General features: G+C 42.0%; 1 protein-coding gene across 1 annotated transcript in view; it reads left to right on the forward strand.

The window, feature by feature from the left end:
- Positions 1-20943, forward strand: part of LOC117219259 (uncharacterized) — a 251012-nt gene that overhangs the window by 201283 nt on the left and 28786 nt on the right. The window contains exons 3-6 of the transcript XR_013032648.1: positions 6368-6411; positions 9293-9784; positions 16657-16887; positions 17621-17734. The gene's annotated coding sequence lies outside the window, so the exon portion shown is untranslated. The remainder of the gene's footprint in view (positions 1-6367; positions 6412-9292; positions 9785-16656; positions 16888-17620; positions 17735-20943) is intronic.

Raw genomic sequence — 20943 nt, forward strand, 5'->3', positions numbered from 1 at the left:
CATGGTTGCATTTTGTGGATTTTCGCTGCTGTAGTAGGATCACTCTTACTTAGGATCACAATTTTTATATTTTTTAAAAACGCAAGTGAAACCACCAGTTTCACGTTGTTGAGAAATTGTAAAGATTCTTTCATTGGAAATTATGAAATCATTTAATTTTCGGCGATCTCTTTCTTCCTCGAATAAGTTTTTTTCATTACTTCTACTCCCTTTATCGTGATTTTCACCCTCTTACTGTTATCGTACAGAGAGTGCGAAGGAAATTTTGTCGATTTATCGAAATTACAACAACCGAGTGTGCGACGATCGTTAACAATTCTCGAAGCAAGCTTCGAGAATGAATCGAAGCGAAAGGAGCAAATTTTGGACACTAAATGTAAATTTTATTGTACAGTTTTGTGATTAATATGTTCGTTAAACTGGTAAAATATGTATACAGAATATTAAATCGAAGCGTCCTTATTTCCAAAACAGCTAAATATGAGTATATAGATATAGGAGCAGAATTTTCTCCGAATCCTGCTGACGCATAAAATCCACAGTCTGCCTACCCATCATAAAGAAATCCTTCGAAATCCTCTTTGACAAGTATACACCAGATTATATCGAATTATTATACCTATCGAATAAAATCGATGAGTAATTTCGAAATATCGAAATTATCATTGCAATTGTGTAGGCCAGTAGTAAATATAATAATAGTAAAATAATAATATTAAAATAATATTAGTGAAATAGTAATTCTCCCTCCGTATTTTAGAAAGTAATGTTTTATACCTGCTCTATCATTAATTTCAAGCCGTAAGCTTAATCTATTAAGTACGGCTAATTAAAAATTAAAGCTTCTGTCTCTTTAATTCGATGCAAAATAAATAACAACAGTATAATAATTATAGTAAGTGGTAGAGTCTCAGATAAATTCTCAGTTGTGATTCCCTAAACACCTGTTAAAACGAGCTTCGGACATAACTGCATGAATTCTAAAAACATCTTCAAATCCTATGTTAATACGGCAAATACAATAGGTATGAAATATGGGATCACGTCCGGGTGGACAGTTTAAAAACAGATTAAGGTCCGTGTGCATAAACATCGTGCGCCGAGTGACCGATTCCATTGTCCGGTGCTCTCGCATAAACATCATCGAGCAGCGAGCTCGGACCCAGGATGCATCAGTGCGTCGCTGCAGTTCTGCGGGGTTGGAATTATAGCCGAACGCGAGGCGGCCGACTCGGTTCCCCGTTTCAGCCACTCGTTAGCGCCCGATTAAAATGTTTAATTGATGCGGTTCCCATCGAGCGACGTCATTACCCACGGCAGCCAATTACACCGAGCGCCCAGAGTTTGTACATTTGTCGCGCGCCGCACCATTATGTCGCGATTACAGCATGAGATTTATCTCGACAGTCGACGATGAGACGCGCCGAACGTCTCTCCGAACGTGAAGCTGTCTCACAGGGACGTATCCCATCGATTGTGTCTAAAATCAAATCGATCCATTTTAGATCGCCAGTAAATCATCTCGTCTTACTGGTATCACCTCGGTCGGTGTATAAAAACTCTAACGCGACGTTACTTTTTTTTATACGCGAAGTCGAGCTCGGCTGTTCGAGCTCGACACCGCGGCCTAGGTGAATGACCCGTACTGAACATATTAAACAATCTTCTGTTTGATTCGTTGCCTGGACAATCCTTTCGATAATTCCAACATCAAATTCGTTATCAATTTTCCATTGTTTCCCATGCAGCGCTGTTCGTTAGGGCATCGCCCTCGTGCACTGTAACGAACGTTCAGCGCTGCTTAGTTCTTCCAATATTCAAAAATCCGACTCCTTTTTCTTTCCTACCCGATTGCCCACAGTGATATAATAGACACTTCATACATGTTTCTAAAAAGATTCAAGACCTCTTATTAAGAGCAGACAACAATTTCTCAGAAATGGTTTTCAGAAGCAGCTCGTCTCGAGCAAAACGAAAGAAATCAAGGAACGATTCAATTACTTGGAGAACTGTTCGAAACATCGAATCTAAAGTGCCAATGAAGATTTTCCCGAAACCATTAAATCGGAGAGACTTGTTCTCAGCAGCGATTAATTCCGGGAGAGACGGGCCTGGTCTTTAATTGTCGCGAGCGTGTAATACCCGGAACAGAAGTTCTAGTTTAATGAAATCTCGGCGACTAACACCGCTAATGACTCGCATAATAGTCGCGCAATAAAATCTCTCGATAGCGGGACGAAGGAGCCGACGAAGAATATTCGATTTCACCGGAGAGATATAAGAGTCAAAGTTAATAGGTTTCTTCCACTGCGAATCGTTCGCAGGATTTCCTCTCTACCCCTGAGTTTAATCTGGCGACTTTCCGGTCGGATTGCAATCGACTCGAGAGAGGAGAACGAGTATAGCGAAATAGGGAGTGAGTGAGAAAGGGGGGGGGGAGACGAGAGAGGAGCATTTCGCAGAATCCCAGCGTGTCATATTCTCTCTCGGAATTCACGAACGGTCGCCGGCGCGGAATTTTTAAGCGCGTCCCGACGCGCAACGGTGAATTAAAATTCTTAGTAGATCGCAGCCAGTGCACCGAGTGCAACGACTGCAACGAGTGCAACGAGCGCAGCAAGCCGCGCCGGGATCCTCGTGGGAGACCCGCTTCTAATTTATAAGCCCGCGACATCGAAATTCCAGCATCGATGAATTCGGCTCAACGTATACCACCTACGTTATTATGCGATCGAATATCTTACGCTCTAGCCGGATAACTTCGGACGTTCGTATTAATCCCGCTGCATTTTGTCGAGAAATTCCGAATTGCAGAATCGAAATTTCTCTGTGTGCTCTCCGTTGTCTAACAGCAGCCTCCCGCTGGGTAACCAGTAATCTGGGTAGCCAGGTAACCGGAAATCTTTTCCGAACTTCAACTCGTTCTCTCCGCTGATATTTTAACTGTATCGCAATTTTTATGCCCGTTGAATATCCGTTTAAACGTTTCGGATACTGGACTGACGAGATGATACTTTCGAAAAGGCTTGCGCAAAAATTATCGCATTAAAAAGGTGCATAAAGTGCAATAATATAATAATATAATAATATAATAATATAATAATATAATAATATAATAATAAGCAACAACTAATACATAGTTGCAATTATTTTAAACGAGGAGACGCTATTAAAACTCCGATAAAATTAATTGATACTCTCTAAATTTTAGTAATTATTTTAAACGAGGAAGCGCTATTAAAAGTCCAATTGTTCCAAAGTAATTGTTTCAAAGGAAGCAACGTTATGAAAGTAAAGCCTTTACCATCTGAGCCTTTTATTTAAGCCTTGACGACCTGATACATAAAGGACAGCATGCCCGTTAATCGCTAAAAATTAATAATGATGCTAATAAAATGTCACCGATCATACTTTTTCGCCGAAGATTCGGAACGTCTCGCAGAGCCTTAATTAACCGAGCTCGATCGCGGGCGTGCAAACTTCTTGCTGTTGCCTTAGCAGCAGGTCCTGCAAACGTAGTCCGCAGTCGTAATTACGCGAAACAAACATGGCGCTTGGCCTGCAATCGAGTCGTTTAAACGGCTGACTGCGATATTCCGAGAGTTCTGGTCCCGTTTCTGGAGGGGCATCTACGTTGCACCCTCGAGTGCAGTTCCGGTGCATCCTGAAAAAGCGCGGGAACGAAAAGTGGGAGGGAGAGTTGCGGGACGCCGGGCGAAAGGGTTGCTGAAAATAAGCGCAAACAGATAATTAGAGTTTCGAATTTAATTGAGAACGAGCGGCCCGAGATTTCCTACGGGGAGGAGAGAAAGGACAGAGCCGCCGGTGTCGTCCGAGCCCTCTAATATTCCCAGACTTAATTATGATGACGAGGCGAGTCTGGGAAATGGGTTGCTTCCGCATTCAAGAGATGGCTCGCGCTTTTCCGACGCTCGAAAAATTCTCTCTTTTCAATTATCCTTCCTTTTCCACCTTTTCAAGAACTTTGGCTCTTTCTCTTTCCTTTCTCTCACCCTCTCTCTCTCTCTCTCTCTCTTTCTTTCTCTTACACTTTCTGCTTCCTCTTTCACACCTTGTCGCAGTTTTTGCTCTCGACCCTCTATTCTCTTTGCATTCGCAGCTTTCTATACGATGCCAATGTTTTTAAGCTGCAGTTTTTACTCGGGCCTCTAGCTTCCTGTAGTTCGCCTTCTATCCACGATTCTGTGACTTTTGTTCGCTGTTTTATGCCCTCCATTTAGTTTCTCAACGCGCCCGGATTCTGTCATCTTTCTGTCTCGGCTTCTGCGAGAATTATGCCATCTCTCATTCATAGTCTATAATGGATTCTCTATAATGCGGCCTCAATAATCTGCCTCTAATTTGTCATTTTAAAGACACTGGCTTTCAGAATATTGATTCCATCGTATAGTCTAAATAATCTAGCCACGACAATCTCTATTCTCGACGAACTTCACCTGTGTAACGGGATATACCTTTTATCCTTCTCTATCCTTTTTCCAATACCTTTTAACCTTCTCTATCTTCTATCCTCTACACTCTATGCGCTTTACCAATCGCCAGCCTCCCAACTTCTGCTCTTCAGCCACAACTGCCGTTCCCATTTTTCCATCCTCTACGACGTTCCCATTTTTCGTCCTCTATCCTCTATCCGCCATCCAGTATCCTCTATTTTGCTCTCAACGCGAACCGCATTTTCGCTTCCAACCTGCCCAATCCCTGTGCATTCCGTTCCCATTGTTTTTCGTTTAATTCCCGGCTTTTACCGCGTTTCCTCTGTTACTCCCCTTTGTCTCTTCTTCCTCCTCTTGTTTCTCTGGCTAGTACTAAAATCGCACTACGATTCTCTATAACCGAGTTAGGTTTCATAACGGAACGTCGCATTGTCCTCAGTATTTCATTGTCGTCCCCGGTTCGTTTCTAGATTAGCCTGCATTTATTTTCACTCGGACCTTTCGCCGCGGAGGCTCGCCGCCGCTGCATCCTGCTCTCATTTGTTAACAAGCTCTTTCCAAACGGCACACCATCGCCGGAAAGTAGGGAGAGAGAGAGAGAGAAGAGAGAGACCGAGAGAAACATAGAATGGAGTATGAGAGAGAGAGAGAGAGAGAGAGAGAAATATAGAATGGAGTAAGAGCGAGAGAGGAAGATAAAATGGAGGAGAGAGATAGAAAAAGAGATATATGTAGATAGAGAGAGAGGGGGGGAGAGTGTGTGTACGAGCAGCCTTTTTAATCTCCCCGGGGAAATATCGCGAAAAATGTGGAAGACGCGGCGAAGAATGTTTCTGACGAAAGTTATTGGTGTTTGCGTATTCCCGTTTCACGAGGCCGTAGCAATATTTAATATACCCACTATTAATAAAGCGAACAACGATTTTGATTCGATTTAAAATTTCAAAGAACCTTCAAATACCGGCTCTACCGATACCACCTTTCCACCACAACCCGCCTTTGACATTTTATGTTCCCGCAAATTCACAGATCTTTTTGCAAACTAATGTCACAAAGCAAACGGATTAATTTACACTCGTGAAATTCCTGTTTTGTATTTTTTCGCAATCTACGCGAACGGAATGGCATCGTTGGCCGGACGAGAGATTATCGACAGAGAAACGCCTTTTCTTTGCAAGAATGCAATCATCGGTCTTAGATTACATACTCGCCGCAAATGAGATAATATTACATGAAACAGTTCACAGTATTACATAAAATAATATTTCGTGAAATTGTTACTATTATTATGTAATATTATGTGAAATAATATAATGTGAAACAGATCATTATTATGTAAAATAATATTGTGTGACACGTTTAATTAACGTCTAATGTGTATTTATTTGTTTGCCATGAACGATGAGAAATAATATTATAAAACCACAGTTCTTACTCGTTGAACGAAATCGCAAAATTGCGACTATACGGCTGCTAATTTATATGCAAAATGAAAATTTCATCGGGCAATTCTAAAGAACAGAAATTAAATGAACATGTAATCAAAATGCTATAGTCCATCAAATGAACCACTGTCCCTCTCAAAACACGTTCTTTAAACATAAAAATGAAATCACAAATAATATTCGTAATTATCGCTTATCTTACATTTATCTCCCAGCCACGGCATTGTTCAATTAATTAACAGCCACTTTTGAAACACCGTTTTTCACGAACAATGTCCAGAAAACGTCACAAGCTAGGCAGCTAATTGTCGCTGACGAAACTGTTTCACAACAGACGCAACCAGAACCGTTGTCGCAAGCGAGGTAGTTAATTGTCGCTCGCGAGGTGACACGTTTTCGCGAGCACGAAATGTCTCTGAACATCGAGCTATTCAAGCACTAACGAACCCCGTTTCTCGTTTTTTGCAGTTCCCGGTAGCAGCGGGGAGGAAACAACGTTACCGGCCGCACCGGTGAGTATCGCGGAATCCTAATCGCAAACCTTGTCCCGTTTTGGTCGACCTGTCGATGGCGGCACAGGGGGAGGGAGGGAACGATGTTTGTGCCTCTGCCAAACAGGTAACAGTGTACAGAGGGGGAACGTGCTCGGAATTTGTAGCAAATCGTTTCTTACCCAGCGGCGTTTTTGCACATGGGGTGCGAAACGTTCACTAAACCTAAACATCCTCTTTGTACGTCGGCCATAAGCTTTCCAGGAAAAAACAAGCTAATTCCAACTATATACTATGTAATCGTTGGGTTAAATTTGATTCTCCGTAATAATGTGCACCAGTGTGCAAAATCGTTAGATTTTATTTAATTGTTTTTATCAAATTGCGTATTGATGCTTGAAAATTGCAGAATTGTTTTCATTAAATTGTCCTGCGGATGAACAAATTATTAGAGCCACTTGTACAAACTTGTACACACTGCAAGCAATATTATTCGTGACTTATGTAGATGTAATCAGACTGCAGTTCTTTATGCAGGTGATGCAATTGAAAGAAATAAAAGTTAAATAAAAATGTATTTCTCCTTTGAACGACTTTAAGAAATGAAGAAGGATATAAGAACATTTTTTAATTCCTGCAATGTCCGTATTATTTATACTTCACCTAGTAAACTGTATCACAAGTGATTATATAATAATGATTATGTCGATTGCTTTGACTTCGAAAATCAAACATAAACATGAATGCACGTTCAACACAAGCAGCATACAAAATATTCATTATATCGTTTCAACTAACAGATGTATATAATAATCGATTATATACAATTAGGTGGATAACTGCAATTTAGAAAATTACAAGACAAAGCCAGTTTCTAACAAACAAACTTACTGAGCTGGAGTTTCATCATTTTGAATATAATATTTCGTTGTCATTGATTTAATTGCCGAAGACGTTGCTCACAATTAAACGAGTAAGGTAAACATAGACACTGGCCCACTGTGTGTTGCAATGGCGTCGGTAACCTCGTCAGATTTCGGTAAGCATTGCGCGAGAGTAGTGGAGCGGCGAACTTCAGAAAATATACGTTCATAAAATTTGCAATTTACGGATAATGGGACGTTGAGCAGTTGGACGAAATTATTAAAGTTTCTCGGCGGTTTTTCGAGAGGGGTCGGCGATGGCAGGAATATTTTACTGGATTCTAATTCCCGGAGTTACGAACCCAGCCATTACGGCCGGCGAACGCGCACACACCACCAATTAATTCCGTGTAATTGCCGGCATCGCTTCCGACCCGTCGATGAACCGTGAACGCGTTCGAACTCGGCCATTTTCGAATGCACTGCAGGTCGAGGACCGTTTCGTATCTTTGTCTGTTAATTATCACGCTTCATTGGCCTCCTCCGGAGCTGTCTGGGTCATAACAGGTGCCATAACATTTTATTTGTTGCTTTAGGATTTGTTTTACAGTTACAGTGTTTACAACTTCTCCGACGGTCGTGCAATTCCTGTGAAAGAAAGAACATTCATTAAGAATGTATTTCACAATCATTAAGTACACTTTCGTGCAAAGTAAACATTACAAGACAGTGGAGCCAAATAAAAATTTATATCCGTCCTCAATTATTTTAGTAAGTTGGAAATTACGTATTGATCAATCGTGTGTGTCGACCCGATCGATGATCGATCGTTTAATCAATCTTTTCATCGTTGAAGATGTCGCCCGTTCATTCTACCCATAAATGCATAATATCTGCAGTCTACCAATGATTAATAATGATAAATAGAATTTACACGAATAATATGCATTATTGTGCGTATTGAATAAATCGTGTTCAAATTATTCGTCGCGGATCTGACTTTATTATTAGAAAACAAGAGGTTATCGCACGAAGCGCGTTAGTTATTTTAGCGACAATAATTGGCTTCTGGTGTACGTTCGTCGCTTTAAAATATAAGGATATTATATGTGTATAGGGTAGAAATAGTATAATGCAAAGACCGTATCAGGATCCAGATAGTATCAATGGCCCATTTTTCTGTAGAAAAGGCCGCGAAAGAATTGCGTGTACTATATTTAACGGCTGTATCTTATCCATCTGACATAAAAGAAATGGCCACGTTCCACCATCCCTCTGTACAAGGTAATTCCCCCACCCACGAACCGGGGCACTAGTCGCCTAACGAGCATTTCTTCGCTAATTGCCGTGCATGGAAAGCTCAGTTACATTTATCAATATTTTCCAATATTTTTCGATATTTTCCAATATTTGTCAGTTTCTCTCGTTTATTCTCAATATTTGTATAACGTTATTAGGCAAAGCTGGATATTCATAACTAGACTACGAATCTTTATGTAAAATAAAAATGTTCTGCGTCGATTGCGGAACTGATTAGTGAATTATTAACAAGTTGCAATCCGTGCACCAACATTCTTAGTTTTATTTAGTCTTTTCATTGCTTCCGGTTCTATCCACTCATTTGGATGAACCGAATAATCGAAATTGGATAAAGCCGTTATATACACAATTATAATTGCAATAAACCTTCGATAAACCCCAATCCCCCCAATCCCAATCTATTCCTAAATCCGACCACCTGGTCCACCTTCGAAGCACAGACACGATTAAAATCTCTTGCTAACTCCAATCCATTCATTCGTCTCGAAGGAACACGTGCCCCCAATCATCAGACCACACATCAGACCACACCTCATTCATCTCCAAGACGCGTGTCGAAATCGCCTAAATAATCATTTCAAGATTCAAGCCATTCCGGGCAAGTCATAAATTCTCGAACAAACTTAGACCAAATTATTCATCCTCGCGGTCACTCTGCTCAACACAGTCCGCCAAGACTCGGATTGTCCGTGATTGACACTGGCTGCGATGAATTGCAGGCAGCGACAAACTGTCTGGTGAACAGCACAACATCCAGCAGTCCCGTGGACAGCGGTGTCGGCCGAGGACATCCTCCTCGGACGTTAGGCGAACGAGAACGAGTGGAGCCAGCTGCGAACGAGCAAGCCGATGAACAGGAGGACGAGGGAGAAGGGGTCACCGAGGCCGAGGAGGATGGGGAAGGAGGTGGCGGTCGAGAGGAGGAGGACTACGAAGGCGAGGACGAAGGAGAGGCCGAGGACGAGTACGAGGACGAGCTGAAGGCCGTCGCCGAGTCGCACGAGGCGATGTCGAGGGACGACACTAGGAATTCGAACGCGTCGACGGCGACGGCTGCCTCTCCGTCAGCTGCGTTGACCGCCGACGGGACCGGTCCCGCCGCTGCCAACAACTTCGACTCCAGGGAAGTGATCACTGTCAACGATTCCGACGAGGATGTCGCCTCCAACGAGGCTATCACCGACGAGATCGTCGACAAGTACGACCAGGAGGTGAGTGGATTTTTCTTGCCTTTTCATCCTTTTGCTCGCACAGCCTGTCGAATCTTCGAAGCCTCTTCTCATTCTGTTCGATCAACCCTTCCCTTTTGATGTAGGCGTCTCTCTCGGCTTTCTGTCATTTTAAACGATCATTTAACAATCCGTGACTTTTCACGAGAACCCACCGAGCTTTCCTGCCTTCGAATAGGACTCTTAATTTGGTTAACAATTGTACCAACGACGTTGATTTCTTTTTTTATAATTTTAACGCTTTCCTTGCTGAAAGTGTCACAAGACAGCTTTCAATCATTTCTATTTAACACTATTTTTACCAGGAACCGGTCTTTTTCTTGGACCAAGAGTTTATCGGTGATATCTGTTTTCATAGTTCTTCTTATGTTAGTATTAAAATAGATCAAAAATTCCAGTTCCCATAACTTTCTGAATAAAGATCGTAGAATTATGAATGCTGGCTCATTTTAAAGCGTGAATCCTGTATTTTTAAGGTCCTGAATTGATTTTTTTCGAAAATATTTTTACGCCATGTGACGAATGCGAAAGCCAAGACACTTCTGCTGTTCGATATTCAATTAATTCAAGCGAGTACACATTTTCTGTTCTTTAAATTCAAATGCCTCTACGGAGCGCGACAAATTTTTTTCATGATCCTATATCTCCACGTACTTCGACATCGAAGTTTTTTCTTTGCAATGACTAATCAAATTCCGATGTACGATTATTTTCACCGCTGTAAATTGCTTTCTTTCTTCCGCGAGTTTTACACATACAAATATTTCCACGCCGCTTGAAAATTTGTCTCGCTATCGATACCATCGCAAACTCCAAAATCAAAGCCTTCTTTTCAAGATTCGATGTACGATTTTTGTTTTCACCGATTTATTGCAACCTTCTCGCATCCCCAAAATTGTTTTCGCGGATGCAAGCCTGATAGAAACGTCTCGTAGATTAAAATGACTCTGCGAAGCTCGAAAATTTTTGATCTCGCGTCAAACCTCCATGATGTTGAAAGCTCTGTCAAACGAGTATTCGAAACTTGATGTAGGATTTTTTGTCGGCGTTTTACAGCAGTTCGAAAATTGTGTGGTGTCGAAACAATTCAAGTTGTACTATGCTGAAGACCGGTGCGTTAAAGCTCACTGTGCGCGTCTAAAATACATATAAAAATATTAACAAGCTGCTTTCTAAGCATCGCTTAGGCTCATTAATCAGACTGTATGTTCCAACTTTTCTCTCTACTTTCCAACGACGCTGCACGATCGATCATATCGAGCACAAATTTTATCAAATAGAAAACAAACTTTTAAATACAGATTAAATATAAATTTTCGTATTAAACGCAGGCTGATATAAACGTGCATTTTTAAACGAACAAACGTATCGCCAAATATCGGTCTTTCCAATAATATCGTAAAATCCACAAACTATAACGCTAGTACATAGTATCACGCGTCCGGCATTGTCTCGAATTCCTCTCGAACGAGATTCAAAGCGAATCGAGAGAGGTTTCCTCGCGCTCCGAGCAATTCGAAACAATTCGAAAACATTCCCGAACGATCGACGTTCGTTGGACCGTGGGGGCAAACGCAGGAAAGCTGGGGGCGAGAGAATCGATAATAACAGGTATGCACGCACAAAAAGAGAGCGACGAAGAACGAGAGGTAAAGAGAAAGAGTGAGAGTGAGGGGACGAGAGAGAAAGAGAGAAAGAGAAAAAGAGAGAGTGTGAGAGAACGAGGGAAAGCTCCGTTGACCCGATTCCCGCGGAAACGTTTGACCAAGCCTTGACCACCGTCTCGCTGGAAGGGCTGGAACCATGACCTAACCGCGGCCCAGCCCTGACCTGCCCCTGGCTCATCTCTTACTTTGTTAGCCCCGTTGCTCTATTTACGATTAAGCTGGCCGCTGGCCAGGACAATGTCGCGTTTAATCCCTACGGCTAAAATCATCCGATTGATTCGTTACCTCGCTGTCCGTTGTGCTAGAACGTCGTCTATCCTCTTTGACAGCGGCCTTTCTACGTCTTCCAGGCTTTAATTTCTTCGTTTACACGAGCTTTCAACCTTGGGTCTATTTTTATCCGTGCAATATCTTGCCAGGCTATGTTACTCTTGCACGCTAGTTTAGATTTAAACGATCCCTTTTTATTTCAGTGAATTGTCATTGGACCGTGGATGCTATTTATTTATTTATTTGAATATTTAACTGGACGAACCCTTTCCGTTACAAAATTAGGATAGGAAGCGATAACTGTTCGTTACAGGCTCGGATAAAAAAGTTAAAAAAACGAGAGATTTTATTTTCTTTGTCATTCCAAGTAATAGCAAAATTAAAAGAAAAAGCATTTCAATCAGAACAGTAAACATAAACTGATATGACATAACTATCTCTATCATCTAAAAAAAAAGTCGAGTTATTTGGTTCAGTTTTGAAATAATTATTGCGTTTTAAAAGTTGTACGAACACTTTTGAGGGTCACTGTACCTAGAACCTACCACGTATATACCTGGTAGTTCTGCGGTGTTTTTTCTTACCTGACTCACAGTCAAACAGACCATTTTGTGTTGTCTTCCAGAAATCCGCGTCGCGAATTCACACGCTTGCCCGACTCCGTCGATCCTTAGCGTGGACGTACCAATAAATTACATAGACGTAATAGGACTAACAGGGAAATTTACAGCAACGCGAAATCTGGCAATTCCGGGAGAAATTACTGTATCTTCAAAAATATGTTTCTATTTCGTACGAAAGTCACGGAAACAATTTTACCGAACAATGACTGGCATCGGCACTTCTACCTAATCTATTTTACATCGGTAAAACTTTGTGATTCAGTTGCTCGTTCATTGACACCGGGATCGAAACGATCGAGGGGGAAAAGACGCCTCGAGAATTTGTAGGCGGTTCGCCGTACGCGAGCCGTTTCGCCGGAAGAGAGTCCCCCGTCTGTCGTCTAATGTTTATCGGTACATATACATACAGGTGGGAAGGCACCGCGGGAACTATCGGAAAGTACTTTGCATCGACAGAGGTCCGAAAGCTGTTTCGCGATTGGAAAACCATTCGTATCGTCTTAAGGGGGAAGTTTAAATGTTTCCTGGTCCACTATCTGTCTCGCGGAATGTATCCTCGACGCGTGCTGCGACGTTTTCGCGTCGCTGAGCAACCTTTTATTGCGCCCCCTTATTTCAGAGCCGCAGACAATGTCTCTTTCGCCTATCGAGTCGCGTTTTACCCTTCCTTACCAATTCAAGCTAGTTCGTGCCATTTCGAACTGAATCATCCGACAGTGTGTTCTATAATATTCTGGGATACAAACGCACCCACATCACATATAATAATTACTAAACGTTAGCACACATGCACAATAATCTCTAACTGCTTACTCGTAATGGAAAAACTTTTTCCGACGATTAGATAAATTAAATAATCACACGGTATAGCATCGTGAAAAGTTTCATCCGCTGGCGGATCGCTTTTTAAAACTTATTAATAGAGGGAAAATGTTCTTCCGCTGAACGGAAGCTGACTCCCGTTAAGTGGAAGAGATAAAAATCCTCTTAAGTTCGTTAATGTTCGCTTTTTCCCGTGTTTTGAAAAATTTGCGCGTACCATAAACGCATAGAGATCCGCAGCCTAGCGATATTAAACTTGCGCGAAAGACCTTTGCGAGTACCAGTGTCTCCTCTGACGGTTCTGAGAGCTTTATTTCCCTCGTCAAGGTGAGCTCCCACTCTTTTCTAATTAACTGGAATACTCGTTACAATCCGTCGGTACCGACATTAGCTAAATTGTTCCATCTCGGTTGCGGATTTTTACGAAAAAATGACATTTACTTGTAATTCACGGGGATCCGGGCTGAAAGCTCATTTCCTCTGCTCGGTTATATTATTGCGTTCACACCGACGTGGAATCCACAAAATAATAAATTTAATCGCGCTTTATATTTCGCTCTGCGGTTTCATTGAAATGTTTCCTCTACTTTCGGTTTCACGAAGTTCCGCATAATTTTGAAAACGCGATTGCAGCGCTGTTAATCCGCTAATTTAAAAAATTCGCTGCAAGAAAAATTGGCTTTTTTAAATAGCATTATGTACTTTAGCATTATAGCTGACTTAACAACGAAACACGATGAGCTTCGAACGAATGTTAGCTTAGAAATTCGCAGTACAGTAAATTCTCCCTAATTTTTCTTCAGCTGGTAAACAAAAATGGGCAATTCGGGAAAGGAGTTTTTATAATTGTTGACAATCGGCAACTATAAAAATACTCGTTATGGTACTCGTCTGACAGCTACATCAAATTTCTGTTGTTCTCCAACAAAGAGTTTTCTACCCGAATGAAGAACTTTCAAATAAAACCAACCCCTTTTCCCAGAAAATATTCGTAACCGCAACCATCACGGAATTGTTCTCTCAATCAAACCCGCAAACATCTGCCGTTTAATTACGCATCTAGAATCCCGGCACGTCCGTAGACAAACCGAATTACGCGAATCAATCGTGCCGCGCGCATATCTCCGTGAAATCGGGACAAGCAAAAATTCGCCGGCGGCTAATCGTGGGATCGCGAGAGCATAATTTCTTCGACGTTCGCAAACAGACGTCTCTCGCGCGACTCGGTTCCTAATTTCGATCGGCGAGCTAATGAAATTTTTCAATTATGTGTGGTGTTGTTTCTCGCGCGCAGTGTTCGCTGCCGGGTATAGTGCAGCGTGGCAAGCTGGAATGTTGGCCCAGGTCACGGGTGAATCGTATTTTACGGAGCTTTCCCCGACACGCGCTCCTCGTTCCTTCTCGCCCTGTTTTCGTTAAATATTTTTTGCGCGTGCCTCCGCCACTGCCGGAGAATCTGTTTCTCCCCGGGGCCCGCTGACAAATAGAATCGAGAGGGTTCCCCCTCCTCTCGTTCTTCCCGGCACCCTTTCTCGTGTTTGCGGGACCCCTGTCGTTAACCTTTCGACTGCTGGCCTGATGCCACATGAAGTCGCTAATCAGAGTTGGGCAACATTTTATTCGGATGACGGATTAAAAATAAAAATTAACGATCAACATTTTATTCGATAACATCAAATAAAAATTTATCTACATAAAGATTTATTCGAATAAGAATTCGTTCGAATAAGATTTTATTCGTACAGAGATTCATACGGAAAATAATTTGAATAAAAATGATAGAATATAAAATACTTTTTCACAGTTTATCGATTTATTTCTTCCATATTACTTTTTCGAATTATTCGAATGAAGAATTTTTCGACTTATTCGAGTGAAGAATTTTTCAATTTATTCGAGTGAAGAATTATTCGAATAAGTAGATAGAATAGTTCATGACGAATAATATATTCAACCGAGACACTGATATTGTAATATATTTGGAAGAGTAGTGCTGTACGAGATACCGAAGAGGGTACTGGATACTTTCTCGGCCTCGTTTTATGCTGCGATCTTTCTCGCCTCCCTCATTTGTATTCTGCTTACGCTGTTGTCGTCTTCTTGTTGAATTTTATTCCAGTTCTTGCGTACGGAGGGGAATTATTAGACCGAGGATATTTATGCATATTTCTGGTTTTGCGGATGATTCTGCGGAACGTGATCTGGGGCAGAATTGTTTTTGTCAATCGGAAGATTTGTTGGAACGGCGTATTCTTGGATTTTGCGGAGACGCGTGCTGCGAATGCGTAAAGTGATTGCAAAATACTTCTGCGAAAACGATCGGTGAAATGTAATCTTTAAATTGTTACGGGATACTTGTTTGCTTGAGGTTTTTAACGAGTTAGACAAACAATGTCGCGGTGCCGTCTGTCAGAAATGGCATGCACTTGTGTTCTAACTAGACTGCGAATTTTTTGCGTTTATGACAAAAGCGAATAGATGCCATAAACTACTGTGGAGATACTGGAAGAATAGAAGTACACTGTTGCATCGTTGCAGACTTATGAAATTAAGGAAAGAAGAAATTAATTTTTATTTCTCGCAGTCCACTTGTAACTCAAGTTCTACAAATTCAAATCTCCCTACAGAGCTCGATAATGTTTTATCACGATTCAAATCACCATGAACTTGAAGATTGAAGTCTCCTCTTTACGTCGGAACTATAAAATACGGTCTACGATATTTTTCAACGTTTTATCGCGAATTTTACACCTCCTGTGATGCTCGGTTGAACGATGCGTTTTCACTAGCAAGTTTCGATAGTTTCGAACGTCTCTGCGAAGCTCCAAAATTTTTTTCGCACATCAAACCATCGTGGACAGAAAGATCGAGCTCTCCTCTTTACAACAATTCCGAAAAAATTTCACGAACGATTTTTTCCTGTCGACCTGTCGCAAACTTTTCGCTCCTCTTAGCTGTTTCTCATTTTTCGCGAATTTTGCAGATTTAAACAACTCTACAGAATTTCAAAAATTGTTGCTACTACTCGAACTTCAAGCTGAAAGACTCTTCTTTACAACGGCACCATAAAATTTATCGTACGATTTCTTTCTGTCGAGTTGTCTTAAATTTTTCACTTTCCCGCGTTATCTTTTCGAAGACGCTTTTCTACTCTGGAAGCTTGATAGATTCAAACGTCTCCTGTGAAGCTTTAAAAATTGTCTTCCTTTCTGAAACTATCATGGATTTGAAGATTAAAGTCTTCTCTTTACAACGGCATCGTCAAATTTATCGTAGGATTTTTTCCTGCCGATTCTAGGATTTTTTCCAGCCGATGGCACATTAACTATTTCTAAATCTTATATCTCTAAATCGCTTGAAACGTATTTACCACCACTCGAACCATCTTAAATTCACAGATACAAAAAATCTCTACTCTCGCGAACTTCGTTTAATTACAACTAAAAGCTTCTATTTTCTGTTGGATGATCAGGTCGCCGAGCTAGTGAAGTACAGAAAGGAGCAAAAACAGCGATTGTTGGGCAGCAGAACTAAGACGAAACGCGTGCCCACTGTGAAGAAGGAGCTGAGCACACAAAGGGAGATCCAGCTGGGCAGCAACGAGACGCAGGTGCCAAAGAGTCTGGTGCCAGCGGAGGACACGTTAAATCGACTGAACGAGGACGCTGAGACGATCCGCAGGCGGAACACCGCTCGAAATGGGGTGAGCGTCCTCGACGACTCGAACAACAACGGCATCGATCGTTATCGGGCTCTCGAACGACGCCTCGAAGCTTTCTTATTCTCGACAGGATCGCGATAGAATGACTAATCGATCTGCTCGAGATCCTGCGACGACGACCGTAGGACCGGTCGCGAACTTTTGTCGACGCTACGCGAAAAACTTCCGACGATCTAATCGCCCGGCGAAATCCTTCGACGCGAGGCGACGCGATACGACGTTCCGACTACTCGCTTCCTTATTCCCCTTGCGAGCGGGCGAAGCATCCGGTTTACCGGCTCCCTCGCTTCAACGAGCTTTCGAGGGAAATTAAATATTGAAGGGGACTTGAGTGATTCCTGCTCGCAGATATTTAGCTGCTCCGCGTGCTAAACTTCCGAATCGTTTTTAACTTCTCCTCGGGGTGTTTGTGTTGTCGAGGATGTGCGAGAACTGATTAACTTTCAATGAAGGAACTTTATTGCAGTTCTTGTTTTGCAATTGATAATTTAAGATTAATCGAGAAGAAATGTTTATTGCATATTGCAGCTTATTTTTGATTAGATGCTCGCAACTTGCATCGTAATCGTTGCTTTGCACCGGAAAGAAATGCTTGCAGACAATTTTTTACAACATTTAGTAGAATTGACAATCTAAAAATGTTGTAACCCTTAACTCTGGGACGATTTTAGTGATACCGAATGGGATGAACAAGAGTCAATCTTTCTGTTGACAGTCGATAAAATCAGAGAATTTTGGGAGATCTGGTGGCGGTGAGACCTCTGTGGACAATAGATACTCGGATCCGGAACTGGAGAGCCCGAAAAAGCTTGACAAGAGACATCACAGGGTGAGTGCAATGTTAAAGCAATTTAGTATACAGTACAGAATAAAATACAGAATAAAGTACAAATTATAGAATGAAATGCACTATCAAATCAACAGTGAAATACACAATTAAGTACACGGTAAAATACACACTAAAATACAAAATAAAATACAGAATAAAATACAGAATAAAATACCGAATAGGATCGATAATACGTAACAAAACAAAGTAATAATAATTATTATTATTATTATAAGTATAATAATAGTAATAATAATGAGTATAATAATGATAATAAATGCAGATCAAAGTATAAAATCAACACAGTGTTCGCGAGATGAATTAACGCAAGACTTCCACGGGACCCGAACGGCCACTGCCGATCCATAGATCGTTTATTCCGGGTACACAGTGACAGGCATCGCGGCGTCGAGATAACAGCCATAGAAGCGGCAGTAAAGTCAAAGGGTTCAATGGCGCGAAGAAATTTTTGTCGCGTAGCGAGGGAACAGCGGGGAGGAAATATATTCAGCTTGTCCCCTGTGTTGCGCGTGGTCGGTCTCAAAGGATCGATAGACCCTTGGCGATCCACGGTTGAATGGCCGAGCAACGGCGCAGCGTTCTCCAAACCGGAAGCGTCTTTCCCAACCACCTGCGGCGAGACGAAAGCGAGGAGACGTGGCTTTGATCCTCGGGGACGATGATTGAAATCGACATCACGGGCTCTGTGTCTTCATACCGGGAACTGCTGTCCAATGATCCTACCGTCCCCCTCCAAATCTCCTCCTTCTGTCTCTCTAGATCTCCTGAGTGGGTTATCGGGTAAAACATTGCACCCTCGGGCTTCGCGTTTTTGCCGAATACTTCGTGTCATTTACCGATCGTTCTGGGACAAGCTACTTCAATATCCGATCAGATGAAATCATTAATTATTAGACTGCATATTCTTAAACATCTACGCTCGTATTTACGGAAGAGGGAACTTCGAAATAGCATCCACAGTACACAGTACTCCAAGAATATCCGGATCAGATTGAAAAACGGTGCGATGTATGGCATATCAAAAGTGAATGGAAGCTAATCGATGCATATCGATTTAACTTGAAACATATGTACGGGTAACATTGAATAACACAGAAATAGCAACTAAGGAGACGGTGAAATATCGAAAACAGGGTGGGTCTGTAACTGGGTGATTCTGTATATAAAAATAAGACAGAGATGCCGAATAATATTTTGTCGTTTAAAGCTCTGTTTTCAAGAAAATTGAGTTTGAAAAATAATGGTATCGAACAGGAATCGATTGACGCGTCTGGCCATGACAGACCAATTCCACTTCTGGTCACACTACGAGCCACGCGAACCTGAATAATCTTCCAATTCGTTTTTCTTGAAAGCGAAGCATTGCATGGAAAAATGTTATTCTTCCTTTCGATTTCATAGCGCTAGGCGAGCTCGCCTCTCATTGGTCAGCGTTTTTCGTTAATAACTCGTAAGCGAAGCCGCGGATTGCATTTTCGCTAAGGAAAAAGTTACTTCAAATGACCTCGGTAGCCCTCTATTTCCCGAAAGTACCATAATTTTGGGACACTCCGTACAACGAGCGGCTTAGCACTTGTTTGTACAGAACTACGACCAGCATCGATTCACTAAAAGGTACGCAAACCCATTTAAAAAGGCACCTTTCACGTTATACATCCTCGACATAGACCACTTGCAAAAATGGTAATCGTATTCGACAACGTTCCAGAAGGGGCCATTCGCTTTTCCTCTAAAAAAAGCTTCAGCTTAAACTCCAAAGGATCACGCCCTTTTCGTTCAATTCTACTTTGTTACAAACTAGTGCTTGGAACATTTTTATCATCCCGGAGGAGGGATGCATTCGAACGCATCCCAGCGAAGAACAAGATGCGATTCGCCGGAGCTTCGGATTCGAAAGCAAGAACAATCGAGTGAACGGAGGGAAAACAGAGAACGATTGTGAGATATACAGAGAGCGAGAGGGAGAGAGCCGGGCGTGGCTTGCGACGAGTTAATTCGTCTTTGCCGGTTAACAGGTTAATGCAACGTCTCTCGAGGCCTCGGGCCTCGGTGATTCAATAGCCGGGGCAATTGAGGGCGGCTGCGACTGCATACGGGCCGTCTCGCGCGAAGAATATTGAATTAGCCGCGAGAATGCGCCTCTTTGTGCTAGCTACACGCTCACGACGATGAGCGCGCCAGGCCAGGTAGTAGGTAGATGTAGCTCGGTGTTGGTAGGTGCAGCTGGATGTTCGTGGGTGTAGCTAGTGCACCAGCCAGCACGATAATGGACCGGCGAACCGTGAGACGGCGAGAGCGACGACGGAAGAACGCGTCCAATCTGCCAGGACGCAGCTTCCAAGTCGCCCAGACATCGCAGAGCCGCCACAAAACAGAGAGCACCATCTTTCTCGACTTTTGTTACGGCAAATATTAAAACGGTCCCGTCAACGACGCTCCGTTGTTCATCAGCTCGAGTCGTCGTTGCGCCACGATTAATTCGATTCAATTCTGTTCAATTCAATTATTCCCTCCGAAGCGCTTCAGGAAGCTTACTGAAATCGTACCAATTTTATTTACGTCGTTTAATATTTATATCAACGAATTTATCGAATTGTTGATGTTACGTTGATGAACTGTTAAAGCAGGGTGAATAAGAGTGGATGCGAAGACGCGTTCTCTTTTTTGGAAATTCTACAAGTTTAGACGCTGCGGGGTAAATAAAGCTTTAAGTCTCCTCTTTAAAATGATACCATAGAACTCGATGTAGGATTTGTTTTTGGCTTTTCTATAGCAAATTTTACACTTCTCTACGTTGCCTTTTCGAAGACTCATTTTTATTAGGAAAGTTTAGGATATTCAAACGTGCGTACAAAGCTTCGAGCATTTTTTCCACGCGTGGAACTAACGTGAATTTGGAGATCGAAGTCTCCTTTTTACAATGACATAAATTTTGACGTACTATTTTTTTTCGGCCGATTCATCGCAACTTTTTCGCTTCGCCTTGGCTGCTTTGCATTTTTCGATAGTTTTCCAAATTCGAACGCCTCTAGGGAGCTTCAAAATTTTTTCTCGCGCGTCGATTTGCCATGGGTTCAAACCTTGAAATTTCCTCTTTAAAATAACGCAATAAAACTCTGTCTAAAAATTTTTTTACCCTTTTATCGTGAATCCGACTCTTTCCTAAATCATTCCTTCCGAAGATACTT

This window comes from Megalopta genalis, chromosome 2, assembly GCF_051020955.1.
Source record: "Megalopta genalis isolate 19385.01 chromosome 2, iyMegGena1_principal, whole genome shotgun sequence".
Taxonomy (NCBI): domain Eukaryota; kingdom Metazoa; phylum Arthropoda; class Insecta; order Hymenoptera; family Halictidae; genus Megalopta; species Megalopta genalis.